The sequence below is a fragment of the Onychomys torridus genome, chromosome 5 (genome assembly GCF_903995425.1).
Source record: "Onychomys torridus chromosome 5, mOncTor1.1, whole genome shotgun sequence".
Classification (NCBI taxonomy): domain Eukaryota; kingdom Metazoa; phylum Chordata; class Mammalia; order Rodentia; family Cricetidae; genus Onychomys; species Onychomys torridus.
In genome coordinates, this window is record NC_050447.1 from 67,868,874 (window position 1) to 67,881,826 (window position 12,953).

Below are 12,953 nucleotides of genomic sequence, written 5' to 3' on the forward strand. Positions count from 1 at the left end.
TGGACCTTTAGGAAAGCAAGCAAATCTATTGTGTTGCCAGGCTGCCTGGATTTCTAGATTTTTTTTTTCTTGTTCCTGAAGCTAGTGGGCCCTCCTCTCTCAACCCATACCTATCTCTCACTCTTTCCCCTTTCCTTTTCACCCTTTTCCTGAGCCTCCTTCTGTCCCACAAGTGGAGAGCGCTTGTCTTTAACAATTCCTGAGGCATTCATACTGAGCACCTTTGGCTGAGCATAACTTGTATGTTTCCTGTGATGTCACATCAAAACCCATGAAGTTCTTGTTGACCCTACTCTTTCTGTTCTAGTGTCTCTAATAGTAGGTTTTAGATGTTTTGTTATGCTGTTTCTGACTTTCCCTAAAAGTTACATGCCACATAAGGTATGTGTTGGGATGGGGAACCCTTCTACCTACTTTAATGCAATTCCTGAGAGCAGACAAATACTCATTCTCAATATCTGGTTACTTTAACCTCTCTTGGGTTCTTGAAATTTTTTAAAAATTACTTATTTTATTTGTATGTATAATTGTGTGGGTGTGGGCCTGCCTCTGAGAACCTGGGGAAGTTAGAGACTTTGAACCTCCTGGAGCTGCGGCTGATTATGAACTACCTAACATGGGAGCTAGGAAGTGAATTTGCCTCCTCTGGAAGAGTATCAAGAACTCTTAGCTGCTAAGTCACCTCTCTGACTCATTGTGTAGAGAATTTTAATTTTGTCTTCATTGTAAAATATTTTATGGACACCTTTATTTACTTCCCCTGATGAAGAAAGATAGTGTGATAGGGTGACCAGAAGTGAATTTAAGTCCAGGCTTTGTAGTGAAAGTAGAATGACCTTGGGTAATTAATTTAACTTTCTTCTCTTAGCTTTAGTTTTTCCTTGCTTGAAAAATAGAGAAAATGGCTGCAAAGTCTAGTGCTTGAGTTAGAGGTAATATACGGTTTGGTGTTTCATGCAGAGAGTAAACTCTTAATGAAATGCTATTGTGCTTATTTTCTTATGATGGCATTCATCTGAGACCTGGAAGATTCTCCTCAGATCCCTTTTTTAATACAGATTGCTATACTGTATAGAGGAAGAAAATGAGACACACAGCAAGCCAGCTAGCCACCTTGCAAGCTGGGAAACAGTATCAATGGCTTGTTTCCACCAGATCGCAGTATTAAAAGCTAAGTGGCATTATTTTCATAGTCTTATTCCTTCTCAAGATGATGAGCAAGTCTTGATCCTGATTTACAATTAGCCACCTCTCCCAGGAGCCAAACACGTAAGAGGATTAAACATGCAGGTCTGTCTTCGGCTATCACTCCCCAAAATAATCCAAATACCTGAGCTGGGTGACTTATTTTTGTCACCTCTCCCCTAGATATCTTCATTTGTGTTCACAAGATATTATTTCCTTTGCCTCTGAACCCTTGAGGGGTTCATCAGAGTTCTGTTCTAACACAGTTTTACACTACAATGTTGCTTTTTGTGTAAAATAGCATGCCTTTTGCAGACAGGAACTAAGTCTGAGATAACTTTAAGCATACCATAAGTATTATGTATATTTATTGAATCAACTTTAAATTACTTATAATCTCAATCTGTGTTTCCAGTCATGGAAAGAACACCCGTACTGATTTTACAGCCTAAGAGGTCTCTGGTTAATCAACAAATTCTGTTTTAAAATTAATTAATAAAACAGGTTGTTGATAGATTAACAATTAGGGGTTTTTTTTCAGGCCTCATTTTTCCCCAGAACTATTTAGATTATTTATTACAAATGGCAGAGTTAACCTTGACAATTCATTATGACCCAGAGTGCTCAGTGATATCCAGTGTCTGAATACATCACACTTATTAATCCATTCACCTACTGAAGGACATCCTGATTGCTTTCAAACTGAGTAATTATCAACTTAATATAATCACCTGTGTACCTTAGGTTTACATTAGCATTGTATATTCTGTAGGCTTGGACACATGTATAGCAGCATGCTGTTAGAAGAGTTTTGTTGCTATAATGGTGTTCTGTGAGGCAGGAATGTGCACAAGCAGGTGTTGGATTCACACATAAGGCTCTGGATTAGATTCTCAAGCCACAAAAAATAAAAGAAAAGAAAACTTTAAAGTCCTCTATTGGTGAAATTATTAAGGCCACTCCATGTAGTTAAAAGGGAGGTTTATTTTGTGGGGTAACTTACAAATGAAGGGATAGGTTATAGGGTCTGGCAAAGGTATGGCGCAGTCTGGCGGTGTTCTCTGGAGAACTCTGCTCGGTCTACCTCCAGTGTCCAGGGTCTCAGAACCAAGAGAGACCTCTCTTCTCCTCCTGGGTCTTCAGCTTCCTCCCACAAGCCCTGCCTTGTGGGCGTGACCATTACCGAAGCCTCAATGGGGGTTGGAACTTCCAGGCCAATGCTGGGATGGCTACCCACTACAGTCCTCTGTTGCCCAAACTGTTATTCTCGCCCAAACTTTGACAACTACTAATTTTTTTCGCTACTTGTATAGTTTTGTCTTTCTTAGACTGTCATTGGAAATTGTCTTAGTCACTACTCTATTGCTATGAAGAGCACGAACAAGAAAACTCGTTTAAAATGAAGCATTTAACTGTGAGTTTGCTTACAGTTTCAGAGCATCAGCCATGCGTCCTGCCTAATCTTTCCAAAGAGTTCATCAACTGGATACTTAGTGTGCAAATATGAGTCTATGGGGGCTATTCTTATTCAAACCACCACAAAAGCACTGAATATATAGCCATGTCTAAGTGGTCTCTTTCACTTAATAATATGCACTTAAGTTTCACTGTGTCTTTTATTAGCAAGTATTCCATTGTCTGGATATGCCACAGTTTATTAGTTCTTTCCCACACTGCAGGGCATTTTGGTTGCTTTCTAGTTGAGGCCATTCTATATAAAGTCACTATTCACATCTATCTCCATGAAATACCAAGTTCTTTGGGTAACATGGGAGGAACAGGACAGCTAGCTTGTACAGTAAGAGTATATTTAGTCCTGTAAGGAAATGCTAATAGGTGCACCATTTTTGCATTCCCTACAGCATTGAGTAATAGTATCAGTTCCTCCATGACCCAATAATGCTTATGTTCAAGGTTCTGGATTCCAGCCTTTCTAGTAGTGTGATTTTTAGCTTTCATTGTCAACTTGACACAACCTGGAATCATCGATATTGTCTGCATAAGGTTGTGCTATGGGCATATCTGTGAGGAAGGAGTTGTCTTAAGTAAACCGATGTGGGAAGATGCAGCCCACTATAGGTGGAACCATTTCCTAAGGAGGGGTTCCCATGAGTGGATAGAGTAGAGCATAAGCTAGCAAGTGAGCATGTGTGCAATCATTTCCCTCTGCTCTTGACTCTAAATGTGATGTGACTAGCTGTTTAAAGTCCCTGCCTTGGATTCCCCACAATGATTGACTGTGAACTAAAACTGTAAGCTGAAATAAACCCCAGAATTTCTCTTTTTCAGGGTATTTTATCACAGTAGAAGAAGTGAAACTAGAGCAACTACATGTACAGTGGTGTCTTATTGTCGCTGCCTTAGTTGGCATTTCCTGATAGGTCATCATCAGGAATATCTTCTCAGATTGCTGTTCATGGTGTGTCTTCTTTGATGAGGTCATTGGGCTCTTCGGCCAATTTTTCATATACAGATACAGTATATTGTCAATTGCATTTTCCTTATGATTTTGGAGAAGTTGCTATCTATATTTGGTATTTCCTTCACTTAATTCTTTCTTTTTTAAAGATGTATTTTGTTGTTTTAAATTATGGGCATGTTTTTAGGTTCGTGAGTATGAATGACAATGCCCTCAGAGGCCAGAGTGTCAAATCTCCCTAGAGCTGGAGTTGCAGGTAGCAGTGGGACACCCAATGTGGGTGCTGAGGATACAACTCAGGTCCTCCTAAGAGCAGTGGGTATTCTTAACCACACAGCCATCTCTCCAGCCCCCTTACCCTGCCTTATCCTTCCTTGACACCCTTTCTTTATTCATGTAACCTTGAGTTCTGACTTGTATTGTTTTGTTTCCTTCTAAAATATTGTTTAATATTTCTTGCAGAACAGATCTAAGGTCAACAAGATCTCTTGTTTTTTGTTTTGTTTGTTTGTTTAGTTGGTTGGTTTTGTGGTTTAGGGGGTTGGTGGTTGTTTGTTTGTTAGTTTGTTTGGTCTGAGAAAGTCTTTATTCCTCTTTTACTTTTGAATGATAACTCTACAGGGCACAAAACTGGTAAAGTTTTGACTTTGTTTCCCTCAACACTCAATATTTTAACCACTTTCTTATGCATGTCAATGTAAATGTTACCTGCATATCTTTGTAGAGAAGCTGTTTGTCTAACCCTGGTTGCTTTTTGTTTTGTTTTGTTCTGTTTTTCAGAATTTTGTCTGTATCCTTGCTTTTCTGCAGTTTGAAAATAATATGTTCAAGGTGTAGTTCTTTTGGCTTTTATACTGGTTGGTATTCTCTGAGTTTCTGGAATCTGTGGTTTGGTTTCTGACATTTACTTGGGAATATTCCCAGTTGCTGTTATTTCACATAATACCCCTGTTCCTTCTCTTAACTGTCCTCCTGCTTTTGCTGTTACATGTATTTTATAGGTGCTACAATGCTTCCACAGTGCTGGAAATACTCTATTCTTGACTTTGTAATCACCTTTTATTTTCTTGGCTTCACAGATTTGGAAGGGTTTCTAACATGCTATCTTCAAACTTAGAATTCTTTCCCCAGCCAGATCTAGTCTACAACAAGCCCATGAAGGCTCTGCTATGCTGGTATTTCTCTCTAGCATCTTTTTAGTTTTCTTAGCCTTTCCATCTCTCTTCTTATATTGCCCATATGTTCCTAGATGCTGTCTGATTTGTTGTCTTAGCTTCTCTGTGACATCATTCGTCCTACATTATCTGATTCTGATTATTTTTCTGCCTCTTCACACTAACTTTTCAAACTTCTCTTTGCCTTTTAATTTGGTTGGTTTGGTTTGGTTTGGTTTGGTTTGGTTTGCTTTGCTTTGCTTTGCTTTGCTTTGGTGTTTTTTGTTTTGTTTTTTTGTTTTTGGTTTTTCGAGACAGGATTTCTCTGTGTAGTTTTGCGCCTTTCCTGGAACTCACTTGGTAGCCCAGGCTGGCCTCGAACTCACAGAGATCTGCCTGGCTCTGCCTCCTGAGTGGAGTGCTGGAATTAAAGGCATGTGCCACCACTGCCTGGCTGGTTTGGTTTTGTATCCTCAGCACCCACATTGGGTGTCCCACTGCTACCTGCAACTCCAGCTCTAGGGAGATTTGACACTCTGGCCTCTGAGGGCATTGTCATTCATACTCACGAACCTAAAAACATGCCCATAATTTAAAACAACAAAATACATCTTAGTGTGGAGTGGGTGAAAGAAACTGCTGTCAGCAAAAACAGATGGTAAGAGTGTGGGATGAGAAAGCATTCTGTAGTCCTATGATTCCATTTAAGCCTTTTATTGGACATAGATCACTGGATTTTGAACTTTATAGTTTTTGTGTACCTCCATCCTCACCCCTACCTACCATATGACACAAGATGGCTACAGTGGTTTGGAATTATGTCCCTTTCCCAAGGGGAAATCCCAAACTGGTTAGAGTTGACTATCTCCCCACTCCAGTGATCTGGGCTCTGATGAAATCCTCCAGGTCAGGCTCTGCTGAACTCATTTCTTCTGAGGGTAGACTGTTAGCAGAGTACCCTGGCAGCCTTGAACATGATTCTTTTTTTTCTCCTTTACTCCTGGAAAAACATTGAAGGGTTTTTCCTGCAGTATTTACTATGAGAACCTGGTTAAGTTCTAGAGTTAACATTACAAAAATGTAATAGAACTTCTTATATCTACATCTCTCTGATGTCTACAATTCTCAGCCTTGTCCATACTGAGACTCTAGCAACTCATGAATTGCAGTTCCCTAATCTATATTCCATCCTTGGATCCCATGGAGGTTTCTGCTCAGTGTGCAGTGATTCTCTGTATCTGCCAATAATACGTCTCCAATGTAGGAGGGCAGCAGATTACCCTGTCCCTGTTTCTCCTATAAATACATGAAGCATTGTTGATTTGATAGTTAGCTCTGATAGAGTTGACATGTAGAATTGGAGAGGAGAATTACTTTCAGATTTCCCAAATTTAGAAACACAAGCTTTAAATTTGAGCAATTAAATTGAGCATGTCTTTATAATCAGTCATTATGCTAAGGGGTGGATGAGCTAACTAGTTAACCTTTAATTGCCTCCATTTATTAATAAGATAAACCTTTTAATATGGTCCAAAAGAAGCAGATCTTATCAGCACAGCTGCTCATGGTTTTGTTTGACAGATGTAAGGTAATGATGGCCAAGGCAATATATAGGCTAGGAAAAGAAATCTGCCAGGATTAGTCTCCGGAGACATTACACTATACAATTACATGATGATCATAAAATACTTGGGGAAAATCACATCATTTCCATCCTCAAAATTAATAGAAATACATTGACTACCATTTATACACTGGCTGTACTGGCTGGGTTTGTGTGTCCACTTGAGACAAGCTAGAGTCATCAGAGAGGAAGGAGCCTCAGTTGAGGAAATGCCTCCAGGAGATCCAGCTGTAAGGCATTTTCTCAATTAGTGATCAATCAGGGAGTGCCCAGCCCATGGTAGATGGTGCTATTCCTGAGTTGGTGGTCCCAGGTTCTGTAAGAAAGCAAACTGAGCAAGCCAGGGGAAACAAGCCAGTAGGTAGCACCCCTCCATGGCTTCTGCATCAGCTCCAGCATCCATGTTCCAGCCCTGCTTGAGTTCCTGTTCTGACCTCCGCCAATGATGATCTATGATCTGGAAGTGTAGGCCAAATAAACCCTTTCCTCCCCAGCTTGCTTTTATGTCATGTTTTTTCATCACAGCAATAGAAACCCTACATAAGACACTGGCCAAATATGTCTTAGGGCTTGTGGACAGGACCATTGGCAGCAACCCTTTCCACTAGGTCATAAAGTGTGTGGCTATGGAAAAGTCTGGCCATGTACATGTGTACCCTATGGTAATACTAAAAAGAAAAAGGGTCTTTGGGAGGCCAAGAAGATGTTCTGTTTAGATTTGGACTAAAAAACAAAAAAACAAAAACAAAAACAAAAACAAAAAGAGAAAGCCTTGGATTTCTTTAAGGTTCTCTGAGACCATCAGTATCATATCACTTTGGTATTTGTTGAAAATTATATTTGTTACTATCCTCATCATCATGGTAAAATACTTCACAGAAACAACTCAAGGTAGGAGAAATCGATTTTGGCTGGAAATTAATTTTGGCTTATGGTTGGAGAGAATGTAGTTGATCATGGCAGAGAGGGCATGACAGAGAAAGTATGAGGTTTTCTCGTGGCAGCAGTCAGGGAGAAGATAGCTCAGTGAGGAAATAGGCCCAGGTTATAACCTCATGTCTGCCGGTGAGGTCTCACATCCAAAAGATTCCACAGCCTGCTCAAACAATGCTTCCAGCTGGTGACCCACTGTTCAAATACATATGCCTCAGAGAAGTATTTTATACAAAAAAAAAAACCTATAACCAAAAGAAAAATGCATATTCCATATTCCTGGAGCCCCACTATAAAACACTGAATCAACACTTCTGAAACTGGACCTAGAATTCAGAGTTTCTTAAGGTTCATTGAGTGACTGCTAACCCAGTGTAAGAGCTGTGAGCCTCCACTGTGTGGCTGATGTGTCCCTGAAATAAAAGAATGCCACTACTGGTTTCATCCCTCTGAGTATACTCTCTGTAAGGAATATGTATCGTACTTTAAAATGATCCAAATAAAGCTGACTTGGTCTTTGGGATGCTCCTATCTGCTATGTGTTAAGCATCAACTGAATTATTCTGTTGACTAGAAGAGCTGCTAACTGTTGAGAGTGGTCAGATTCCATAGATCCAGATGGACAATATACTCACATGATGATACAGTGTAATATATAAATGTAATACAGTGGCTGGGATTGACAGTCTCTCAAGGTTACTTTTCAAGACAGTCACTTGAAAATTTGACCTAGCAAGTTACTCTCTTCAGTCTAAATGTGTCCCTCAGCTTGAGCTGACTAGTCAGGCTTATTTTGACTATTCTATTCAGTTGCCAGATATCAAAATGTTTTCTTTCTATTACTCATATACATGGACCTGATCATCAAACAAAAAATATTTCAAAACTGGTAGGCTTAAGGTTATATTTAAAGGTTAATATATCTAATATCTTATGAAGTGCAATGGCTACTTAAAATGATTTTTACCTTGCTGTGACAAAATTGCAACATCTGTATTTTAAGTCTCTCACCAAATATTTCAAACTCATAGGATTGAGAACTGTTAAAGAAGGTCAACAAACTGCCTAAAAAGCATCATATGCTGCTTTTAAGCTGATTTTCCCTGTGTGGGAGATGACCACAGTCTTCATAGATAAATTGTATGTGTAGCCTAAATGCAAATTATTGCAGAACACCAGGAACTGGATCTGTATTTATATCTATGGATGTAGTAAACAGACTTTGAGATCTGCATCCTCATTAAAGTCAAGCATTAACTATTTCCAGAACTGAATTCTATAACTACCCACCTGTGTGTTATAGATAAATGAGAGATGGATGGATGATAGACTGATAGATACTTAACTGGATAGATAGATGATAAATAAATGGATGATAGATGATTGATTATAAAAAAGATTACAGATAGAATATTGATTAGATAGATAAATAGATAAATGATATATGGATGGACCAATAGAGCAATAGATGATTGATTAGATAGATGGTATAGATAGATAGATAATAGGGTAGATAGACTGGTAGTAAATTGATAGATGATTAATTAGATAGCCACTTATGTGTTATAGTTCTCTTAAAGAATATTTTTACTTCATACTGAGTTAATAATCTAGCTATTCTTATAAAATATTAAGAGTCATCTTGAAGAATTATCAAAAATTAACTTGATAAACATAAAAATTTAGTAGTAAAGCCAGCCCACACTTTCTGTCACTAAAAGCCAAGGATTTGACTTCTACATAGGTCACCTTCATAATCAACCATGAGGATGTACATCCCAGAAGAAAATATACTTTTATTGTGGCAGTTTGTAAGGTTATCAGTCACCTATTTTATTGACTAGCCTCAATATTTAGGATCTGTTCACATTACTTCCCATTCCTCCAACAAAACTGAAATCAATTACATCCTCGCCCAGGTGTCAGTGAAGTTTTCTTAAAGGGCCAGGTAGTAGTTCTTTTAAGATGTGCAGGCCATGTTCTTTCCTTTACAACAACTTGTATCTGTCACTTTAGTGTAAAGATAGTCACAGAATGTTGACAGAGGTGTTAGACTTTAAAGATACTAACATTTGAATTTTACATTAAAATTTTCACATCAAGACCTGTTCTTCCTCTGATTTTTTTCCCAACCATTTAGGAAAGTAAAAATGATTCTTAGCTTATGAACCACATAAAAACAGGATGTTGTTTAAAGTTGGACCATCAACTCTAGTTTGCCAACTCCTGGCTTAGGATAGTAGATTCCAGGATCATAGACCAACCCTAGCAATAGAAGGTATAAATCAATGCAACAATATGCCTGACAACCTGAGTTCAAGTCCCAAAAACAATATAATAGGAGAGATCCAACTTCCAAAAGCTGTCCTCTGGCCTCCACACACATACACAGAAACACACAAGAGAAAGAAAGAAAGAAAGAAAGAAAGAAAGAAAGAAAGAAAGAAAGAAAGAAAGAAAGAAAGAAAGAAAGAAAGAAAAAGAGGGAGGGAGGGAGGGAGGGAGAGAGGGAGGGAGGGAGGGAGGGAGGGAAAGAAAGAGGAATAAATTTTATTTTAAAACAGGAAGTTTTTAACAATTATAGCACTGCAATGAAAAAGCTTTCTCAGATTGAAAGACTGTACTTCATTCCCTATATGCATATTTGTTTCTGTTTAGGTCTACGCTGCTGCAGAAAAGAGTGAGCCCGGCACTGAGGTAAGAAAACCGTATTCCTCAGACCAGAGGAGCACCCTGCAGTCCACCTGGAAGGTAGTGATGATGCCTTATTTGCTTGCTGCTTTTCTCCTTCTCACACTTTGCTGGAACATAAACATTTTGGTTGTTTCTCTTGAGAATTTTCTCCACTGGATTCTGAGTATTGCTGAGTCTGATCCTTGTACCTTTGAGTCATGTTTGCAGGAGAGTTTTGTTGTTGTGTCTATAATAGATCACTCTTTGATTTCACATTCTCATATTACTATTGCTCTGGTTTTATTGTGAGGTGTTTTTGTTTACTCAAGATATGAGCTTCTTCTTTCAGAAAACAAAAGAACTATAAAAGGGTTATTTGAAGTCTATTCAGAAAAGTAGTCCTATGGATCTACTTTTGAGAATGGAAGCTGTCACATATGCTTATATATTAACTCCACTCTTGAGTGGACACAATGTCACATTCCTTGTGTGCCCCAATGTCGGCAAAACTAAGAAAAGAGACCTCAGAAAATAGAAACTTGTATTCTTGAGCTGTTAAAATAGTGTCTAAATTCACTAATAATAATCTCCTCTCTTAAATAATTTATCTTAGAGTTTTCCCTACTAGTGTATTTCAGTATCTAGACATAGGAGTGACTTACACATAGCCCAGTTTCAAGGAAGAAGAAACCTAAAAATTAATCAACTGTTTTCAAGTCATCCTCACAGAACATCTCTTCCCAAGTCCCTTTCCTCCCATCCTTAGCTTATTAAGTATTGTTGCATTGGATACTGAGGACCCTGCACGCTGCAGTATTTGTTACTATGAGTGATTCCTGTTAATGACAGTTTCATTCATTAGAGCTCTTGAATTCATTTTGGTTTTGTTGATTTTCATGGTTGTATTTTTCATTTTTTTCAACACATTCCCTGTTTCTGTTTCTTTTCGATGTTTTAATCCAATTACCAGCTCTGTAAACAAGCATTTGCCACATCTACAGTAAGTGCACTGAACTGTAGTGAAAGTGATTTCTGATTACCGACAAGCTCATTTCTAAGGGACACAAGGAACAGTATGCAGTGAACTGAAGAAAAGAATAATGGAAAATGCCTTGTTAGGTGACAATGGTGCAGATTCAGAACACAGATGCTAAACAAAAAAGTCACAGACTTCTAAAACACATAGGTATTTTTCTAGACAGTAGCTCTGATCTGAGTCCTATGTGATCAGCTTGGTTATAAGAGGATCAGCTTCATTATGTTGCATGTTCTGTAAATCCAGACTTTCATTAACATTGGGGTTAGACTTCCTGAGAGAGTGGCAAAAAAAAAAAAAAAAAATAGGTTCTTGAAATCCCTAGAGGTTTGTTAACAAAGGCCAAGGGCAAAAATCATTAAGCAAGAATAACTTTAGAGTTTGGATTTCTGGCCCTTTTATCTCTTTGGTGGTCCCTTTTTACTCTACCATTTCTAGAATGTCTACTTTCATGGTCTCATACTCCCACAAAAGAAGAAAACCTGACATATCTGGGACCTTGACATAGGATTAAAAATACTTTGAGAAAGTGCTCTGCTAAGATTTCTACATGCTGCCTGGAAGTCAGGCCTTAAAGAGAAGTACAGAAGGTAGGGGGTTGCAATTGTTGTAGTAGGGACCCACAGATGAGCAATTGCTGCAGGAAGTCAGAAGTCTTTCCCAGAATCCCTACAGTCCTGAGACTACAAACCATAGACTAAGTTGTTCTTCCATGATTGTAAAGACTAAGATCATGTACTCAGAGCTAGAGTTAGAACCGAGTGAGTTTGAATCTCAGTGACTGCTGCTATATTAGTGATAAGTAGGGGATGTGGAAAGCCCATCCCACTGGCAAGAGCATCAGTAAAAAATGTTTTAGAAATCAAAAGTAACAACAAAATGTTTGTCAAATAAGGACAGCTTCCATACTAAGACTAGAGCAGTATACTTTGAAGCAGGTAAATCTGAGAATCAAGATACACAACTTACAGAGTATGGGCAAGCCAAAAGGGGTGTTAACACACTAATCTTTGAACCATGCCAACTGAGATTTCCACATCAGAGTGTACTGTTTTCTGTGTTTATAAACTAAGCACAGATGACCCTAGTATCCAAACCATCTGTTTCGTTGGAATGATGAGGAATTTTCAGGACTTGTCAGGACAAGTTTACTACAATGGTGAGAAATGAAAATGAGTAAACTCTTACCTGGTCCACGCACATTATGGGTTTGATGAGCACGTAGGAATGGGCATCTAAGGGTACAGGGATCAGCTCTGACTTTGGTACTGACTTCCTTTCTCAGAGACAGAAGGAAATCAGTTCTTCCTCTGCCTTGTGGTGGATTTGTATGGTGTAGTTTTACTGCACTTAGTAATTCATCCCTACATGTGTCAAATCATCAAATTTCCATAGTATTTAAGAAGCATTTAACTGCCAAATGATGAATAAAGTGTGTGATTTAAACACTGAAATCCGAAGTTTAATGCCACTTTTATGGTTTCATGATGTACTATAAAGTAAAGAGCGTAACTTAAAATGACAATGGCAGTCACCCAATACATTCTGCAAGTTTGCCTCTCATGATATCAGAATATTCCTTACTGTAAAGGCCATTTCCAGCTGTGACCCAGGGGTTGTAACTTCGGTTTCAAAGCTTTTAAATTACATATCAGAAGCCAAGTTCCAAGTACCGAGAAGGTGGTCATTTGAATCTAGTTGTTTGAAGCCAACTCAGTAGCCTAGGACTTTTGTTGAGAAATGAGGCAGCTCTTTCTGTGATGAGGAATGATGTGGGTACAAAAGAATCTGTCTCCTAAACAAACCATGGGATTGCTAAATAAAGGGAATAATACAATTAAGACCCTTTAGTAAACAAAAACCAGTATTCAGAAGGTACATGATTTACTTTGTTTGTTTTTCTATATTGATAATGATTTCAGAATCTTT

General features: G+C 38.5%; 1 protein-coding gene across 1 annotated transcript in view; it reads left to right on the forward strand.

Moving 5' to 3' along the window:
* Positions 1–12,953, forward strand: part of Celf2 (CUGBP Elav-like family member 2) — an 859,694-nt gene that overhangs the window by 202,391 nt on the left and 644,350 nt on the right. Inside the window, exon 2 of the mRNA XM_036188412.1 lies at positions 9,974–10,012. The gene's annotated coding sequence lies outside the window, so the exon portion shown is untranslated. The remainder of the gene's footprint in view (positions 1–9,973; positions 10,013–12,953) is intronic.